Source organism: Euprymna scolopes, chromosome 26, assembly GCF_053919585.1.
Source record: "Euprymna scolopes isolate OS-2025 chromosome 26, ASM5391958v1, whole genome shotgun sequence".
Taxonomy (NCBI): domain Eukaryota; kingdom Metazoa; phylum Mollusca; class Cephalopoda; order Sepiida; family Sepiolidae; genus Euprymna; species Euprymna scolopes.
In genome coordinates, this window is record NC_136507.1 from 80,666,697 (window position 1) to 80,677,544 (window position 10,848).

Below are 10,848 nucleotides of genomic sequence, written 5' to 3' on the forward strand. Positions count from 1 at the left end.
GACAGAGACAGAGACAGAGAGAGATTGATTCCTATTCATAGTGCGTCACTCACCTTAGGAATATTAAATTTTCAATCGTTCTCCAGGTTCAGGTGCATCCCGCTGATTTTAACGATGTTAGTTTTAACAGTTTTCTGCATGGAGGTGGGGGTTCGCCGACCGCATATTTGACAGTTCTCTCTCTCTCTCTCTCTCTCTCTCTCTCTCTCTCTCTCTCTCTCTCTCTCTCTCTCTCTCCTTATCTATCTATCTATCTATCTACAAGAGGTATTTATTTTCATAACAATACGAGATTTTTTACAGAAAACTTTGAGAAGAGATCATGACAATCTAATTAGTTTCTCTGTTTACTTTCTCTCACCAAACATACCACATTAGTACTAGTGATGGGACGATTCCAATATTTTTCCCGATTCCGATACAACTACCGATTCCGATTCTTTATGGATCTCTAAAGACTTAACTATAAAAGTGCTATTTTGTCCTGATTACTGTAAAAACGCATCCCAAGTATGCACATATTTTATCAAACGTAAAAACTCACTTATGAGGGGATGATCTAGAGATTTTAGTCTTACTGGAAGTTTAAATCAGGAAATATTTATTATTTTATTATTACTACAAACGTTGGAATATGTTTCTTAAACCAAAATCAAAATAAAAAAAGATGATTTAAGGAATCAGTTTGGCATCGGAAAATAGGCTCAAATTTTTCCGATACCAATCTGATACCCTAAAAAGCTCTGATTGCTCAGATTCCCGATTCCGATTAATCGTCCCAACACTAAGTAAGACTATACATCCATAACCATCAAATCCTCATGGGTAACCTACTTAAAACCCATATTTTCAACAATATGCAACGGGATTTAAGGATCTAAAATTTATATGCCATACAATGAAAAAATGGTGTTAGCAAAAAACCTTCCCCATTAATAAACCTTTCCAGCTAGACCGATTTGCCAGTCGAAAAGGTGATGCAGGCCTGAATGCTTTATTAACGCTAATGAAAATATCCAAAGGAAACCTGCATCACTGACAAATCAAGTGATCTGTAACATTGTTGGGGACGGGAAACGGAATTAAAAAAAACAAAAAACAAAATTAGAGTAAAAAGAAAAGAAGAAAAGAAAAATGTATCCATCTCAGTATGTTTCCAACTCTGAAATGGTCTCTATCTATTCTTATCTGTCTACATCTATTTCAATCAATTCCTATCTTAATTTCCTCCTATCTATCTATCTATCTATCTATCTATCTATCTATCTATCTCCTAAACGGGTTGTGAAACGCATCCTCGGTGGTTTCTACGAAATATTAATTTCACAGACGGTCCTCGGTCGCACATGTATCCCGCACAGGCGAGATGATGTTGTGTTAGATTTGCATTTTTTTTTTGTAGGGAGTTATGACCGCTCCACCACCAACATGTAACATCTAATAATCCGAAATAGTCACGCACCAGACTCTGATTAGGCCCAACGACATCTATTCTATCCCTCTATAAACCCCAGTATGTCCATAGTTTTTTTTTAAACTTGGGATTCACCACTTATCAAGGCACGAAGGTCACTCGAGGATAAGAGTTATTGAATGTAAGTTGGTAGTGTAGTAAACGGTGTAAATTGGATAAAATTTGATTTTTTATGAGGACTGCCCAACAAGAACTTGTTTACATTGTAGGCTACCACGTTGTATTCAACAGGGAAGTAGGCCAGCGAAACAGTGTTCCACTTCGTTCATAAACTCTGCGTTTAGATTTAGGCACAGATAGAGAGTGAGGGAATCGTAAATAGTGCCTGTAGTTAATCAAGTGTTTTTGTGAAGGTTTAGTAATGGGGACTACAGGTTGGAGCTCAGACGAGCACTTGTCATGAAAATCATGGCATAACAGAGACAGGCTCGCACGTCTCTTCTGTGGGAAGAGGTTGCAACTAAGAGAGAAGGTCATGACATATAATTATATCAATGTATTCCTATCAGTACCTCTATTACTTCCTATCGCTCTATATCAATTTCAATCAATCGATATCTATCGCAATCTGTCTATCGCTACCACAGTCTATCTATCATTATTTGTCTTTTTTTATTTACATGGGGGTCACAACTTATCAAGGCCCGGAGGCCACTCAGGTTTAAGGGTTATTGCGCGTACAGTAATCAATGAGATAGTATTGTAGTAATCATTAGTATTGGAGATTTGATAGAGTGTCTTACTCAAGGGGGTGGTTTGTCAGGAATTTGTTTATGTTGGATTTGAAGATATCCAAGTTGTAGTCAGGTGGGAAACAGGTGAACGGAAGAGAGTTCCACAGGCGTGCACTTCTGAGAAAGAACTTCTGCTCATGGAATTTACGTTTGGATTTAGACACAGATAAAGAGTGGGGAAAATGATTGACAGTAGTTTCAGCCAGACGGGTGTTTCTCGTGAAAGATTGGCGAGGGAGGGGGGTGAGAGATTGGAGCTCAGACGAGCACTTGCCATGGAAATAACGATAAAACAAAGACAGGCTCGCAACATCTCTTCTGTGGGAGAGAGGCTGCAGGGAATAGAAAAGGGCATCCCCACCAAACCACGAAGTCTATTTTGTACTCTGTCAAGGCAGGATAGGCTGTTTTTAGCAGCTCCTGCCCAGATGTGGCAGCAGTACTCCATCCTTAGACGTACTTGGCTTTTATACAGATAGAGAATTGCATCAGTAGTGAGATATATTCTGGAGCGGTAGAAGGATCTCACCATTTTCCCAGCGTCCCTGGCAACAGATTTGATGTACGTGTTCCATTTCAGATCAGGAGTAAAGGTCAAACCCAGAAGCATGTCAAAACATGGAGCCTCCCCAAGACGAGAGCCATCCATTTCAATTGATGCCAGATGGGGATCAGAGCGTTGATGATGTAAAGATAGAAGCTTGGTTTTGGATGCATTAAAAGTGACCAGCCACCTCTTCCCCCATTGTACCACGCGCTCAAAATCAGAGGAGAGAGAATTCTGTCTTTCTATGAAAAGAAGTATGGAAAAACACCCAAAATGGACAGATAAAGTCTACAATAAATAAAAAAAGAAAGGTGAAAGTCAATGGGTATTTGTGAATTAGGGTTCGGGTCCATAGGGGCAGCCTTTGTGATGAATTTTACACTGAGATGCTGGTACAGTCGGAAAAACGGGCAGATGAAAGAGAATTCCTAACGTAAGCAGTTCGAGGAAGAAAACTACTATATCTGATGATCTCTACAGTCATGTACTTGTGAAACAAGCACATGGATGCAACACTGCGGTGATGGGACAGGGACTGGGGCTTCGTAGATAGTGTGGGGTCCCTTAAGAATCTTTTCTTGACACCGTGGGAATTCTTAATGATTGTTGTAACTGGTAGAGAAATTGATTAGTTAAGTGGGCGATTCATTAAGAATTTTCTTACATTGGACTTGAAAACAGTAATGTTGCAGTCAGCTGGAAACAGCTCCGTGCTATTGCATTCCACAGATGAGCAGTTCTACGAAAGAAACTTTGCCCATAGAAGTTTCACTTAATTCTAGGTACATGAAGGGAGTAAGGGAATTTATTAGCAGTGGTTGTAGCCAGACGAGTCTTTGATTTTTTTTTTTTTTTTTAGTAAGAGGAACCATAGAATGAAGCTAAGTCGAGCACCTAGCACGAAAAATAAAAATAAAGTGGTGATGTGTGCAGAACAGGGGAGTTTAATAGTATGGCTCTGTTGAAAGAATAAACGAGAAGTTATTCGGATAGTAGATGTAGAACAGTTGTGGTAACAGGGTCAGTTGGTAGAGGTAGACCAAGAAAAATATGGAAGGACATAAAGATGGATTTGAGAGAAAGAGGGATAGCGACATAACCAGAGGTAGGTTAGTTTGGAAATAAATTTCAGAAAGTCGTCCAACCCATGCCAGCATGTGATTCTTTTTTTTATTTTTTCCACTTTTCGTCCAACTCATGCTAGCATCCAAAACAGATGCCAAACAGATGATGATGATAACGATGATAATTATTGCCTTCTTTTCTTTTCTTTTTTGTTTCGCTTTTCTTTCGTCGAGTTCTGTCCAGTATGTTTGTGCTCCTTTGATTATGACTAGGGCTATGACAACAGCATATTCTTATCATGGTTTTGACTCTCGAGTATATATCTGACACAGTTGATCAACCGGGAACCACATCACGATATATAAAACCATATAAGATATGAAAGGATATACACTCAAGAGTCAAAACAATGAAAAAAATATGCTGTTGTCTTAGCCCTAGTTATGACACAAGCGAAACACTAGCCGCATCCACTTCGGTTCATATAATAAATAGACTCTCGGATAGCTATCATTCTCTGTAGATTTTGACTGACTTACTTACTTTGCAGAGTAAACGCACAAAAAATATTTTTAAGTGTTTTGAGGTTAGAGAATAAAGGAAGGGAGGGAGAGGGGAGTATGTAGCTGCCACCGGATTCGTTTTTTTTATTATTGGGGGCGGGTAGTTGTATTTTTGCTCATTACAAATCATGATGTCGAAATAAAAAGAAAAAAAAAAGGGTTGCCTTTTTTTTTTCCTCGGGCCAAGATCAAAGTGTAGTATCTGTTCGGATGCTACACTTGTTTGGTTTCGGTTAATCGAGGAGAAATCCTTCATGAGTGATACATTTAAAAATAAAATTTGATACTAACCAGAGTGCCCCTTTTGGGGGAGCTAGTTTCCCTCCGCATAAAAAACCGACATCGTGTGCAACTCTACCCTCATGGGGAGGCAAGTAAAAAAAAACACCACGATCTCGAAATACCGCAACTTAATAATCCCATTTCTTCTTCTTTTTTTTTTTTTTTTAACTTGTTCTCAACAACCACCCCCACCCCCACCCCCACCCAAACAAAGCATATTGCCACTTGGAATGCGACGGGTCACAATTTGAGATCGTGTTTAACAAGAGACTGTGGGGAGTTGAGCAGTGAGATGTATGGATACATTACATTTAAACTTCTGCATGTGAATACAGCCAGAGAAGCAGGCAGCAGGAAGGGAATTCCAATGTTTTTTGGGGTTTTTTTTTGCGGGGGATCATCAGTTTTAATGGCCCAGAGGCTACTTTAGAAAAAAGGGTTGATAATTTTTAGATAGCTAGTGAGGCAACAACAAATCTCCTTCAAAATAAGTACACTACATGTGTTTTACAACTGAATCGTTTTTTAATTCACATTCATTAAATTGTTATTTTGATAAAACGCATTTAAAAAAACCCATTAAAATGCGTAAATCTACTACCACTATTACTACTACTATGACTAATATTCTGCTACTGCATAAGGAATGCGATTTGTCCACATAAAAAATGAACAAACAATTGACCATAAAAAGGTGACAAATATTAGAGGCTACGTTCCTAGAAACTAAACGGCCTCGTACTAATAACGTAGTTTTCAAACCAATCATATTCAAACATCTGTAAGCGATCTGTTTAAATAGTTAAAAAAAAAACCGTGTAAAACAATTTTATGACAATAAAATAACGAAGGATTACATCAGATTAAAATTTGGACGAACCAATTTAGGCCACCAAGGTTTGTATGAATTTTAAATTGTTTTATTCCGCTGCCTTTCGCCCCTACCCACGCACAGAAAAGGGCTTCGTGAGTCAATCTCGAGCAACTAGACATATAGTATGCGACACGCATTGTTTAGTTGTGCAATCATCACTTGCGTGATTGAAAGAGTGGTGATCACCCCCTTAAACACATTAAATGTAAATACGGGTTGGCCCAATTAAAAGTAACCCGATATATCTAATCTTCTCTTACCGACCAACTGACACCACAAAACAAAATGCAATTCTTTTTCCAATAAGATGTTGCTACATGCCACACGTCTCACAGATCACTGACACGAGTTCATGACATGTTTACGGTTGGTTGGTTGTTTTTGTTTTACGGCATATCAACCCTTTTCAGGTTATTCAATACCGAATCCAGTGATTTTGAAGAAATATTTTTTAACAGAATATATTTCTTTTTTCAAGTCGGTTTCTATTTAACCCATAGTTGGGACCCTTATAGGTACTACCACCTCGGGTCAGAGTGGACCTGGGAGCAATGGCAATTAAGGGGTAGCTTCACACTCCCCAAAGCCCACAAGCTGGGGCCTCACCATCGGATATAGTTTAAGGTCATATCCAGGACCGGACATGTTTACAGAAGAAAGAACAATAAGAAAAGCGTTATGGCCACCACGTTCCCCGGACATGTCATCACGTGATTTTTATCTTTGGGGGACTTTAAAACCACCAGTTTATACAAATAATTCTCTAGACAAACTAAAGGAGAACATTACCAATGCTATCAGAAGAATCACCAGAGAAGATCTACGGGCAATATCTGCAAATGTTGTTAAACGTGACCAGAAATGCATAAGTGTCAACGGGGAGCACTTCCATAATCCTTTATAACACTACAGGTAATTTAAACAATAAAAGAAGGATCTTCCTCTCTACTAAATTTATGGGCTACTTTTAAATGGGTCACCTTGCATTATATGAGTAAAAGGATCCCGTTAAAATCTTCCTGTGTGTTCTGTATGATGCTATCGACAATCCCTTCACACTAGCGCCAGAAAGTAGGGGAGAAAGAGATAAATAAATATAATAAAAAATAAAATATGTTTATTAGGAGAACCAGGCTATAGGAAATAGAGTTGTTGGAAAAACAATTAGAAGTTGTTCACCAAGGAACACAAAAGGAAGCTGAGATGGGATTGTTGATCAAGGTGTGGCGATCATTGAGACTTAGGTGGTCAATATGGTTAGAATTACTGTACGGTTATCTTTAGGAGTGTCAATGATAGCTTTGCGATAGTTTACGATAATTAGGAACAGTTACCGGCAGTCTTGTGTTTGCGACGGTTGATACAAGTTAGAGTTGATGACAGTTACGAATTGGAGTGGAAAGGCATATTGTGGCTCGGAGCAGATGGAGAAATGAATTGATCAACCGACTGATGAACACAGCCTCGACAGTAGATAAAGATGTGGACCTTAGCGCGCGCACACGCACACACATACATACACACACACACATATATATATACACACACACATACACACACACATACACACAGAGAATGCAACTGATATTTTCAGAATGCGTCGGAGTTTGTGTTTTGTTTTTGTTTTGTTTTATTTTAGTTTTATATTTGTGAATTCGTACACACCCTAACACCAGCCGCTAATAAGTTAGAGACGACGACACGGCCTGCACGAAAAGAGAAGACGAAGGCGAAGAAATCCACGGTATTAAAAATACGGGTCGGCGATGTTGGCGAGGGGGATACCAAGTGCTATCACATCTACATCACTTACTGTTAATTATTTTATCCTTTTTGAAATACTAAATGTTTGCCGCTAATTTAGCATCTATTTCTAAACACATTTTGGCAGTTTAATAATAGGAAGTTTACATAATGCATTTAACAGTCAGTTATTAAAAAGATATCATAGACTCTACAATTTGTAATCTCTGTGAAATTGAATCAACGTTTGTTTTCATGATTTGGATTCTTCGTACTATTGTTCTCATCTTGAGTGTTATTTTCACCACGTTTCGGTCGATGTAACCTCCGACTTTCTTCATGAGTATCTTCTTGAACTCTGAACTGTGTTGAACTCAGGAGTCTGCACGGAATTTTGAACAAAGCCCTTTATTTGATCTGCGGGGACGGTATGCTTTCGTTCCATCAGCTTTAGCTTGGTAGAAGTCTAAATTAATTTCCAATTGTATTTTCATGTGTCCGTACTGAGGATTGAATCTTCATCCTCTAGAAGACCATAACTTTTATAGCTCAATTTTACCACAATAAATAAATGAATAAATAAATAAATAACCTCGAAGTATTTACAATATATTAGTGGAACCTCGTGGAAATTCCACGTTGATTTCTAAATTAATGTTCATTATTGATTGCTAATAATACGAGGGGCACTCCAAGAGTAATGCCTCCTATTTTTAGATCAGAAGAGATTGAACATTACATTGAAAGTTTCACCTCTCTGTTGCAGATATTGATGGTACGAGACTCTTAGAAAGCAACCCTTATCATGGGCGTACGTACGAAGCAAAAAGTACGTCGTATATGTATTATATTTTATACTTTTTGGAATTTAATGTTTCATATACGACATAATCATGTCGACAAAACGGTTCTCGTTAGGTCAGCGACGTTGAGCCTGGCCGCTACCAAAAAGGATAACTATTATGGAAAAGATGTTCGAAATAGATGCACAATAGTCTTCGCAGGATCTATAATATTTTGGAACTCAGAAGGATCAAGAAACACCTGGCATCGTAGGCCAGGGGAAGAGATTAAATGAATTGGACATACATGGTTACTGTTGGAGAAGCTTTCTTGGAGTCAAATTGCTCGGCAAACGTTGGTTCGTAGCGAATGTGGGGCTTAATAACGATGAATTTTATCTAAGGTAGCGATAGTGAATAAGTACTCAGGAAAAAGGTGCTCAGAGGAAATTTCTGTCCAATGTTAGATGATGTGGCTGTGTCAGGAGTATCAAACAGGTCAGAAGTTGTAACATACCGATTCATACTATTTTTTTTTTTATTGGAATCCTTTGAGATGAGTAATTTGCATATTTATTTATTTATTTGCTTGTTGAACATTATCCTCATCTTTAATTTTTTTTTTGTACGGCGTTTCGGAACCCGTGGCACAATGGATAGAAGCGTTAAATTTCTATGGTTCCAAGTAAGTATTGTCTGAAGATAGCGGTTTCAATCCTACCCAAAGTCGACGAGAGGATTAGTTGGCAAAAACCGGGGCGAGACGGCAACAATTATGGAAGGCAGTAATTATTGAAGATACAGTAAAACGACTCGGCATTCGTATTCCTTCGCGATTAACCACCAGAAGAGTAGTTGTTATATAGTTCATTATTATTATTGTTGTTTGTTATTATTATTGTTCGTTGTTAAGTCTTATTAAAAGGGATGCTTAGAGAGAGAGAGAGAGAGAGAGAGAGATGTTGTTGAGAGATGTTGTTGTTGAGAGAGAGATGTTGTAAGGGAGATTGTTCGTGTTATGAAGATATTCATATATATTAAAATGTTCATACTTAGAAGTGTAGATATGAGATGTAGAGTTCACATTGTAGATATGAGATGTGTATGTCAAGACATTTTATAACACAGATATATAGACATATAATAGCAATTTTCACTTTACCATTTGGTAGAATTACAACACAAAGACGACGTTTATAAAAACACATGATGGGTTTATTTCTTCTCACGACCGGCGGTGGTTTTCTGAGTCAAGAATTCAAAGCTTCACATTCTAAGTTTCAAAAGTGACCGTCTCGCTTCTAGACGTTCGAATGTCCATGTCTGGACTATCGTCTGTCGTCCTCAGACTCTCTCTGACTCTCACAGTTTCTCCTGCTTCTCTCAAGTTTCTAATTATATCTAGAACTTCCCATTTTCCATGACGTCATACACATGTTAAAACATGTGTCTTCTTTCACGTGTTCTGGACATGCATGTCCAAAACCTTTTCCTTTGTTTACAAAAGGAATTTTAACCTATATTCCCAGTAACCTATTTTTCCAATATTTTAAAAACATGTTTATTAAATTATCTTGTATAGTTGCATTCCTCAATTGAATTTTTCATAATAGAATTGACAACGCGCATTCTTTTCTTGAAACTATTTTATCTCTAAGCTAAACAATGGTTTGTTTTACATTCCATTTTCTAATTCTCTCTCGTAATCTATTTCTAAACCTAATTTACGAGGTTCGAATTGCGTCTATTCTATTTCATTTTCATTTTAACTAAATCTCTCTATTTTTATACTTACATGAAAAGGGGACAGCCCTTATCATGTAACATAGTTAGCCAAAACGACGTGAAATAACAATTACAAAGATGAGGATAACAGTTCACAAATAAATAAATATACAGATTACTCATCTCAAAGGATCCCAATAATAAAACAATAGCATCTCACTTGACTAAGTCGACTTAACACGCCCAAGGGGAATGTCTTTTCACAAACGATGCAATCAAACTTTAAGTGACCCTTCCTATGAGTACTTGCTTCTAAAGTACCAGAAGTATCAAGCAGGCCAGAGGTCGTGACATACTGATTCATAAAAAATTGCCTTTTATTTTATACTATTTTTTACATTCCGACAAAAACAAAAGAAAAATTATGCTTCGCTAGTGTACGCACTAATATTCATACTCATATAAAATAACATATCAAACTGAAAAGTTTAAAAAATGACTAAAAGAAAGAAACTATCAATCGGTATATAAAAAATAAAGAAAACGTTTCATTATCGAAATAGAATCAAGATTTCATTTCAGGATTAATTTTAGACGGATGCGTGTCGGACTTATTATTTACTATTTTTAACATTCACCTAATCACTTGAAATGGTTTCATTCGACAGTTTTTTACGGACTAAATTTCGTGCAACGGTATATATATATATATATATATATATATATATATATATATATATATATATATATATATATCACTCTTTCACTCTCTCATCCCAAAATAGCGAACATTTCTGTAAAAGTCTGTGGATGCTATACACGGCCCAAAAAAAAAAAACGACCGGGTAGCTGAAACAATAATGTAACTTAACAGAAAGATACGGTAATAAAAAAATAAAATGCATATCTGCTCTACAACGGTATTGAGCACTTTCTTCAGTTTTTATTAATTACCATTTCCACTATATATATATATATATATATATATATATATATGTATATATATATATATATATATATATATATATCCGCTAATGTTCAATATATATATATATATAT